This window comes from Mustela erminea, chromosome 3, assembly GCF_009829155.1.
Source record: "Mustela erminea isolate mMusErm1 chromosome 3, mMusErm1.Pri, whole genome shotgun sequence".
Classification (NCBI taxonomy): Eukaryota; Metazoa; Chordata; class Mammalia; order Carnivora; family Mustelidae; genus Mustela; species Mustela erminea.
The window spans coordinates 141563798-141572380 of NC_045616.1; positions in this window are offsets into that span (position 1 = coordinate 141563798).

An 8583-nucleotide genomic window follows, 5' to 3' on the forward strand; every position below is an offset into this window, starting at 1 on the left:
GTGAAAATAACATGCATGGTATTACTCAAAGAGGTGTTGGGAAATAGAGATGCGTGAAGTTTGAAGCCAAGAGGATTTTGCAATAGTTCAACTGTCAGAAAATAAGAACCTGAATTAATTTAATTATATCTGTAATAGGAAAAAAAGACAGAGTCAAACAATATCTTGAGAGGTAGGGTAAGCGGGTAATGATGAGTGGTAAGGAACATGGAAGAGTCAAGGTCAAAGCTTTGATTTCTAACTCTGACCTAACAACGCACATGGATTAGATCGTTTTATTGTCTGTGGGTGGTGGTTGCTTTTGGTTGTTGTAGTTGTGTTCCTGTGTGCTGGGAGTTGGGAGATGGTTGTTTGTTAGAAGTTGTTCAAAATAATGCACACTGAGTTATCTGGTGCATCTAATATATACACTATTTAGAGGACGAAGTCTGGTTTTTAGCATACATGGATATGGGCATAGAACTCAGAGGTGAGGTATGGTTTTGGGAAAAGGTAACATTAGGTAGATGATTACGTGAGAGATTGCTTGAAGAGTGAATGTTGTACCACATTAGAACTGATGAAAAATCTAGAAAAAGCAAAATTGAAGAAATAAATAAAGTTTAAGAAAAAAATAAGAAATGCAACTTTAGAGAAATAGTTGTTTAACTCAACACCCATTTCCAAATGATTTCTCCCTTGCCAACTTCACTCCAGAGATTGGAAAAGCCCAGTATATTTTTTTTAAAGGTTTTATTTATTTATTTGACAGACAGAGATCACAAGTAGACAGAGAGGCAGGCAGAGAGAGAGGAGGAAGCAGGCTCCCTGCTGAGCAGAGAGCCCGATGCGGGACTTGATCCCAGGACCCTGGGATCATGACCTGAGCTAAAGGCAGAGACTTTAACCCACTGAGCCACCCAGGCACCCCTGGAAAAGCCAAATATTTATATCCCTGCCTTTATTGCTGCTACAAATGACCAATAGAACAATTTTTACTGTAGAAAACAAAAGCAATGCTGTTGGGTAGCTTCAAGGAAAGCTTTTACTTTCCTGATACAAGGTTGTGATTTTGCTGGTGCCATCCTTTTTTTCCATTCTTCTCGTGTTGAATATGAATAGGATGACTCACGTTGCAGTATGGATGTGGGAAAAGCCACGGAAATCATGAGTTGTTGCCCTCGGAGCTCTGAATCATTCAGTAGCACAAGATGAATATGTTCTAGAGATCCGCTATGCAACATCGTGTTTATGATATAGTTAATACTTTACGAAATTGTAAAAAGGATAGATCTCATGTTAAGTGTTCTTTATCTCTCCACCCCTCTCAAAAAGAGGTGGTGGGCATGAGGAAACACAGTTTGGAGGTGATAAATACACTTTTTACCTTGATCATGGTGATGGTCTCCCTGGTTGTTTGCATATGTCCAAACTCATCAAATTCTGTGTATTAAGTATGTGCAGCTTTCTTAATTCATCAGTTGCCTCAATAAAAGTATTTTAAAAAGAATGAGTTACATGCCTTCAAATATTTTCTTGAGATAATGTAACCCTTTTGTTTAAGCCACTTAGTAAAGTTCTTGATTTCTTAAAGGATGCATTCTAAGTAGTGAGTAAGGCAAAGAAAGGAAACTGAGAAACAGTCGACGTGTTAATATCCAGTGTTAACGTTATACCAAGAAGAAATTAAGAGAAAGCAACCCCAAACTGTACATGTGATTGAAGAATAAAACATAATTTAATTTGTAAAAATTTGAATTAATCTTGAAGTTTAGAAAGTCCTCACAAATGAACCTATATTTATGATAGATACCTCATATAATTAACCTCTTATTATTTCAACTTCTTTATACCTTAGTGTTAAGAATATCTTACTCAGCTCAGTTTTGAATATGTCACTAATTCAATGAACATTATTTAAGATTAAAAGATGTTCACTTCATGTTTCTTGTAAATTGGAAATAGAGGGGCACCTGGGCAGCTCAGTTGGTTAAGTATCTGCCTTCTGCTGGCATCATAATCTCAGGGTCCTGAGATCTAGCCCCTCTCTCCCCTAGCCCTCTGCAGGGTTACCTGCTCACCAAGGAGTCTGTCTCCCTTTCCCTTCACCCCTCTGCCCAAAATAAATTGGAAATAGACTTTAAAATTATAAAAAGAATGCATGTTTATAAGAAAAAACGTCAGATAATATAGATAAGTATAAATAAAATGGTAATAATACCTAGCATTTCCACTACCAAAAGAAAACTATTTGGTATCTAAACGTCCAGATTTTTTTCCTTTGCTTTACTCATTATTTAATGAATACTAGCATATAGTGACCAGGTTTGTTATGCCGAAATTAATGGAATACATGTACAATATATTTTTTTTAAGATTTTTATTTATTTATTTGACAGACAGAGATCACAAGTAGGCAGAGAGGCAGGCAGAAAGAGAGGAAGGGAAGCAGGCTCCCTGCTGAGCAGAGAACCCGATGCCGGGCTTGATCCCAGGACCCTGAGATCATGACCTGAGCCCAAGGCAGAGACTTTAACCCACTGAGCCACCCTGGCGCCTCTACAATAAAATTTTATAGAGGGGGTTTTTTGTTATATAGCCAGCTCAGAGAGTATTAGCTATATACTTGCTTTTTACACCTATTGTTTCTTTATTAAACATGTTTAATTTCTATTAATAAATTTTGTAAATGAGAGTCTTTGTCTTTTGGTTCCTATTATTGAAGCAGGTACATATACTAAAGCATCTTTGGTGTGAATTAGATAACATTAAGCTTGACAGCTTAATAAAAATATAACCAAAATAAAAACCAAAAAAAAGCTTGACAGCTATAAATAACTTTGCTTTGGAGAAAAAATACTACAGTTTTAAAACTAAAAAAGTGTATATAATTTTCATTGTTTTCTTTCTTGCATTGACAATTAAATAACATTTATCTTAGTCATTGTATTATTTGTATCTGTCTTGTCATTTCACTATGGTTCAAAAGGCATTATAGTTTCATTAAGTGGCAAGAAATAATATTGAAATTTGCAAACTAAATAGGGAGGATATTAAGGAATTTGAAATATAACCTGAAGTTCTTCTATACATTTCATTGTTAATCTTCAGTGTTTTACACCTTAAATTTGGAACCATATAATGTACATTCATTTAATGTGTGTGTATTTCTGTAGTTCTCACTTTGTTTGTTGTGATCATGGAATAGTAAATATAGGTCCAAGTGTGTCAGCTCTATGACTATTTAATGTTGCACTTTATATACATATCTTATTTTAAATAAATAGTTTAACTTCTCAAATAACATGAAACTTTGTTTACCTTTTCAAGAGATGAGACATGCATTTTAGTCGCCTTACATTTTGAAAACCACTGACATAATTTATTTTATGAATCACATATTTTGTCGACCTGCTCTTTTTTTTTTAATTAATTTTTTATTTTTTATAAACATATATTTTTATCCCCAGGGGTACAGGTCTGTGAATCACCAGGTTTACACACTTCACAGCACTCACCAAAGCACATACCCTCCCCAATGTCCATAATCCCTCCCCCTTCTCCCAAACCCCCTCCCCCCAGCAACCCTCAGTTTGTTTTGTGAGATTAAGAGTCACTTATGGTTTGTCTCCCTCCCAATCCCATCTTGTTTCATTTATTCTTCTCCTACCCACTTAAGCCCCCATGTTGCATCACCACTTCCTCATATCAGGGAGATCATATGATAGTTGTCTTTCTCTGCTTGACTTATTTCGCTAAGCATGATACGCTCTAGTTCCATCCATGTTGTCGCAAATGGCAATATTTCATTTCTTTTGATGGCTGCATAGTATTCCATTGTGTATATATACCACATCTTCTTGATCCATTCATCTGTTGATGGACATCTAGGTTCTTTCCATAGTTTGGCTATTGTGGACATTGCTGCTATAAACATTCGGGTGCATGTGCCCCTTTGGATCACTACGTTTGTATCCTTAGGGTAAATACCCAATAGTGCAATTGCTGGGTCATAGGGCAGTTCTATTTTCAACATTTTGAGGAACCTCCATGCTGTTTTCCAGAGTGGCTGCACCAGCTTGCATTCCCACCAACAGTGTAGGAGGGTTCCCCTTTCTCCGCATCCTCGCCAGCATCTGTCATTTCCTGACTTGTTGATTTTAGCCATTCTGACTGGTGTGAGGACCTGCTCTTTTTTGCTCTACTTTTGTTTGTTTGTTTTGTTGGACATTGGAGACACATCTGTTTGGTTTAAACAAAATAAATAAATAAGAATGATCATTTCACTCAGTTTAACAATTCCAACATCAACTTTCTATCTTTGTGTACTTTGCTTATAGTTTGACTTAACAAATATTGACGGAAAATTCCACTTCCTGAGAGTAGTTAGTTTTTGTGAGTAAAGAGGAAGATTTTTCTGTAAGAGCAACACAGATTTAAATTTTGAGCTTGCCTATTAAGTATTATCATAAGTTAAACATAACTTACTCAGTAATTTTTTAAAAGCATCTCATTTACAATAAAACAAAACAAACAAAGGAACAAAAAAACTCCACAAAACACCTGCTGATTTCACGTGATTACTAGATAAGTAGGAGGTGGAAAGTAAAAATATAAACTAGAATACAGTAACTAATATTATTTCATTTCAAATATTAAACATTAAGTAAATTAACAAAAAATAGGAGTAAATAAACATTGAGAAGCACTCAATGAATATTTAACTAAATAAACTGATCAGCCAAAGTAGAATGTCTGGTCACCTTTGCTTAGAAACCATCATGTAGAATTAATGCCTTTCTATTTCTAACACACATACTTACGCTACAAGTACATTCGTTGTCCAAAGAATTTCTCTTGCTCCAGCTGTGGTGCTGGGTAAGTGTTGTCTTTGCTCTCTGTACTGCTGTGTTTACAGATAATATACTAACACATAAAACTGGTTCACCAAAGCCACATCTAAAGTAGGCAGTAGGACAATCCTATGTGAGAGCACTTGGGCTCTCTCATTATGAAAACTGAATTTCTTTTACTGGTTTAGAAAAGTCTGGGTCATTGTCACTCAGACCTCAGAGGCATTAAGCAGGCATAAAAACTGCCGGAGGAATGTCAAAAGCAAAAGCAGATATTTTAAGAGCAGTTGGCTGGCTTCTTCTCTCCATTCATTTAAAAATGTTGCATTTAAAACAACTTACAATATGAGGACTCATCAGGTCTATGAAAGTCAAGAGAGATTAAGTTGCTGGTCTAAAATAAAGTGTCTCCTTGAGCCTTAAAATCTATTTCTGGTGTCTAAAAGTCATCTAAAAATATTAAAACAGCTAAATTACAGAGATTAGGGCATTCCACCCAAATTCTAAAGGGCTTTGTTCAGGTTTTGGGCTACTAAGTTTATACATTAAAGAAATCTGAAACAAAATTTGATGGAAGGAAGCAGACAGGCTCTGCCATTATTTGAATACGAGCTTGAAAAATCCACCAGTATTCTCTACGCTTTGATTCTGTATATGAAAGATGATAGTATGAAACCAGACAACCTGTAATGCCCATTTCAGCACCAATATATATTCCTCTATGATTTATTTGCATTTTCACGAGAGCTATCATTTCTATTATTTTAGATGACTCATTGAAAATACAAATACTTGATTGATGAATTAATGTTTCTCAGTATCCTCCATTCTTATAATTATCAAAGTAAGTTTCTCTGGACTTTCAACAAGATTATACTTTTCATCAAAATATGGTTTTTCTATTTCTGTAGTATATAATTTTGGTACAATGTAGATGTATAAAGCAATTTTTATAATGCCAGTATAGGAATCATGAATGTTATTATTTTTAAAGATTTTTATTATTTATTTATTTATTTATTTACTTGACTGAGAGAGAGAGGAATCACAAGTAGGCAGAGAGGCATGCAGAGAGAGGAGGAAACAGGCTCCCTGCCAAGCAGAGAGCCCAATGCGGGCTCCATCCCAGGACTCTGAGATCATGATCTGAGCCGAAGGCAGAGGCTTAACTACTGAGCCACCCATGCGCCCCATGAATGTTATTATTTTTAAAACCATTTTAATTTCACCTGGGAGGGATGAAGTTGAGCTTTGATGAATGATTTTACTTTTTCTTCATCTTTTAAAATTTAAATTCAATTTAATTAACATACTACATATTATTAATTTCAGAGGTAGAATTTAGTGACTCATTTGTTGCATATAACACTGAGTTCTCATTTTATCAAGTGCCTACTTGAATACCCATAACCCAATTATCCCATTCCCCTACCCACCTCCCCTCCAGCAACTTTCAGTTTGTTTCTTAGAGTTGATTCTTTTTGGTTTGGCTCCCTATTTTTATCCTATATTAATTTTCCTTCCTTTCCCCTATGAAAAAGTGTTCAGCATTACTGGCATTGGGCAAATACAAATCAAAACCACAATTACATACCACTGTACACGAGTCAGAATGGCTTAAATTGACAAGTCAAGAAATTACAGATATTGGTGAGGATGCAGAGAAAGGGGAACCCTCTTACGTTAGTGGGAATGCAAGCTGGTGCAACCACTCTGGAAAAGGGTATGGAGGTTCCTCAAAAAGTTGAAAATAGAGCTACCTTGCAATCTACAATTGCACTACTAGGTATTTATCCAAAGGATACAAACATAGTGATTCAAAGGGGCATCTGCTCCCCAATGTTTATAGCAGTAATGTCCACAATAGGCAAGATATGGAAAGAACCCAGGTGTTCATCGATAGATAAATGGATAGAAAAGTGTATACACACACACACACACACACACACACACACACACATACACAATGGCATATTACTCAGTCATCAGAAAGAATATAATCTCATCACTTGTACCACATGAATGGAGATAGAGTGTATTACGCTAACTGAAATAAGTCATTCACAGAAAGATACTGTATGATTTCACTCATATGTGGAATTTAGGAATCTATTAACTTTTATATTCTGCTTTTTCTTTTTTTTTCTTTTTTTTTTTAAGATTTTTTTTTTTATTTCTTTATCAGAGAGAGAGGGGGAGAGAGCGAGCACAGGCAGACAGAATGGCAGGCAGAGGCAGAGGGAGAAGCAGGCTCCCTGCCGAGCAAGGAGCCCGATGTGGGACTCGATCCCAGGACGCTGGGATCATGACCTGAGCCGAAGGCAGCTGCTTAACCAACTGAGCCACCCAGGTGTCCCTATATTCTGCTTTTTCTTAAATCCAATAACAATGTGTGCTTCTTCTTTCTCCCCAAATATCATACATATCCTAAAGCCCATTTTATTATTTTCCTGACGCTAAAAATTCCAGATAATGAATATTTGAATATGCATTTATCCCAACTTGGGGTATATATTAGGCACTCTACCAACCATCTTCTGTTGATCATTCATGCCCAATGAGATACAGAATATTTTATTTGGGGCAGGAATATAGATTTTGCTTATTCTCCACAATGTCTTTCATTCTCCAGCAGATTAGCTGGGCTGTTTACACCTGGTGGAAGAAGCGGTGAGTGAATACTGAGACAGCAAGCCCCAGTGAGCAAGCTCAAAGTTTCTGCTCCCAGTGGATTTGCTACTGGCACTGGTCAAAACAAGTCACACAGACAAACCTAGGATCAGAGTAGCAGAGGACAGCACAACTGTACAGAAAGACGGGGTTCAAAAAACTGGAGACTGCTACCACAGCAATATCCCATAATATCTAATTTTGGTGTTTTAATATAAAATAAAATGTGTTATAATTTAAATTTACTCTAGAACAAAAATGGAAGTACTTTTTTGGCATTTTTATTCTGTGTTTTTAGAACTGTTATGTTTGGTCTTAATTTGTAAAATTAATTCTAGAGTGCATTTTCCTGGTTTTTAAGGATGATTTAGATTTTATTTGGCATGAAATTCATTTGAATGTTAACAAACAATAAGTAAATTTGAGTAGGTATTGGAGTATAAAGTCTAAAATGTTGATGTTATCTTCTTTTGTTGTTTTTCAGAGTAGATGATAAAAAGGAAAAAATAAGATGATGAAAAGCCTGTGTTATTACAGTTTTCTCACTTGTTAAATATACATTTATCTCTTTTATATTATGATTTTTATTTACTTTCTCGGACCTTTTGTAGTTTCTCTACTTGTAGGCTATAAATTTTCACTCCTATTTACTGGAAACATGTGCCACCTTTTCTAAAGACTTGTAAGATATCTGAATTTTTATAAGCTTATTAGCTCAAATTTTTTTTTATTTTTAGTTATTTCATCCCCTAGTGAATACAAACGCTAACATATTCAGAGACTCAATTCAGTCAATAGTATAAGATTCAGTGTGAAAATCAAAGCAACCAAACCTCAAGAAAGCATTTGTGTATAAGTAGATTTGAATTATTTTGGTAAATGTTACTTTTCTATACATCTTTTTAAGTTTTTTTTTTTTTTTTTTAATATCTCACACTAGTATTGGACAGTTTGAGAAGTTATCCCTGGGTATTCTTAAATTGCTTCCTCAATCTAATGGAAGCCTCAGAAAATTAAAATGCCAATTTTGCCAGAGTTATTAAGCAAAACTTTTGTAAATTATCCAGGAGACACTGGAGCA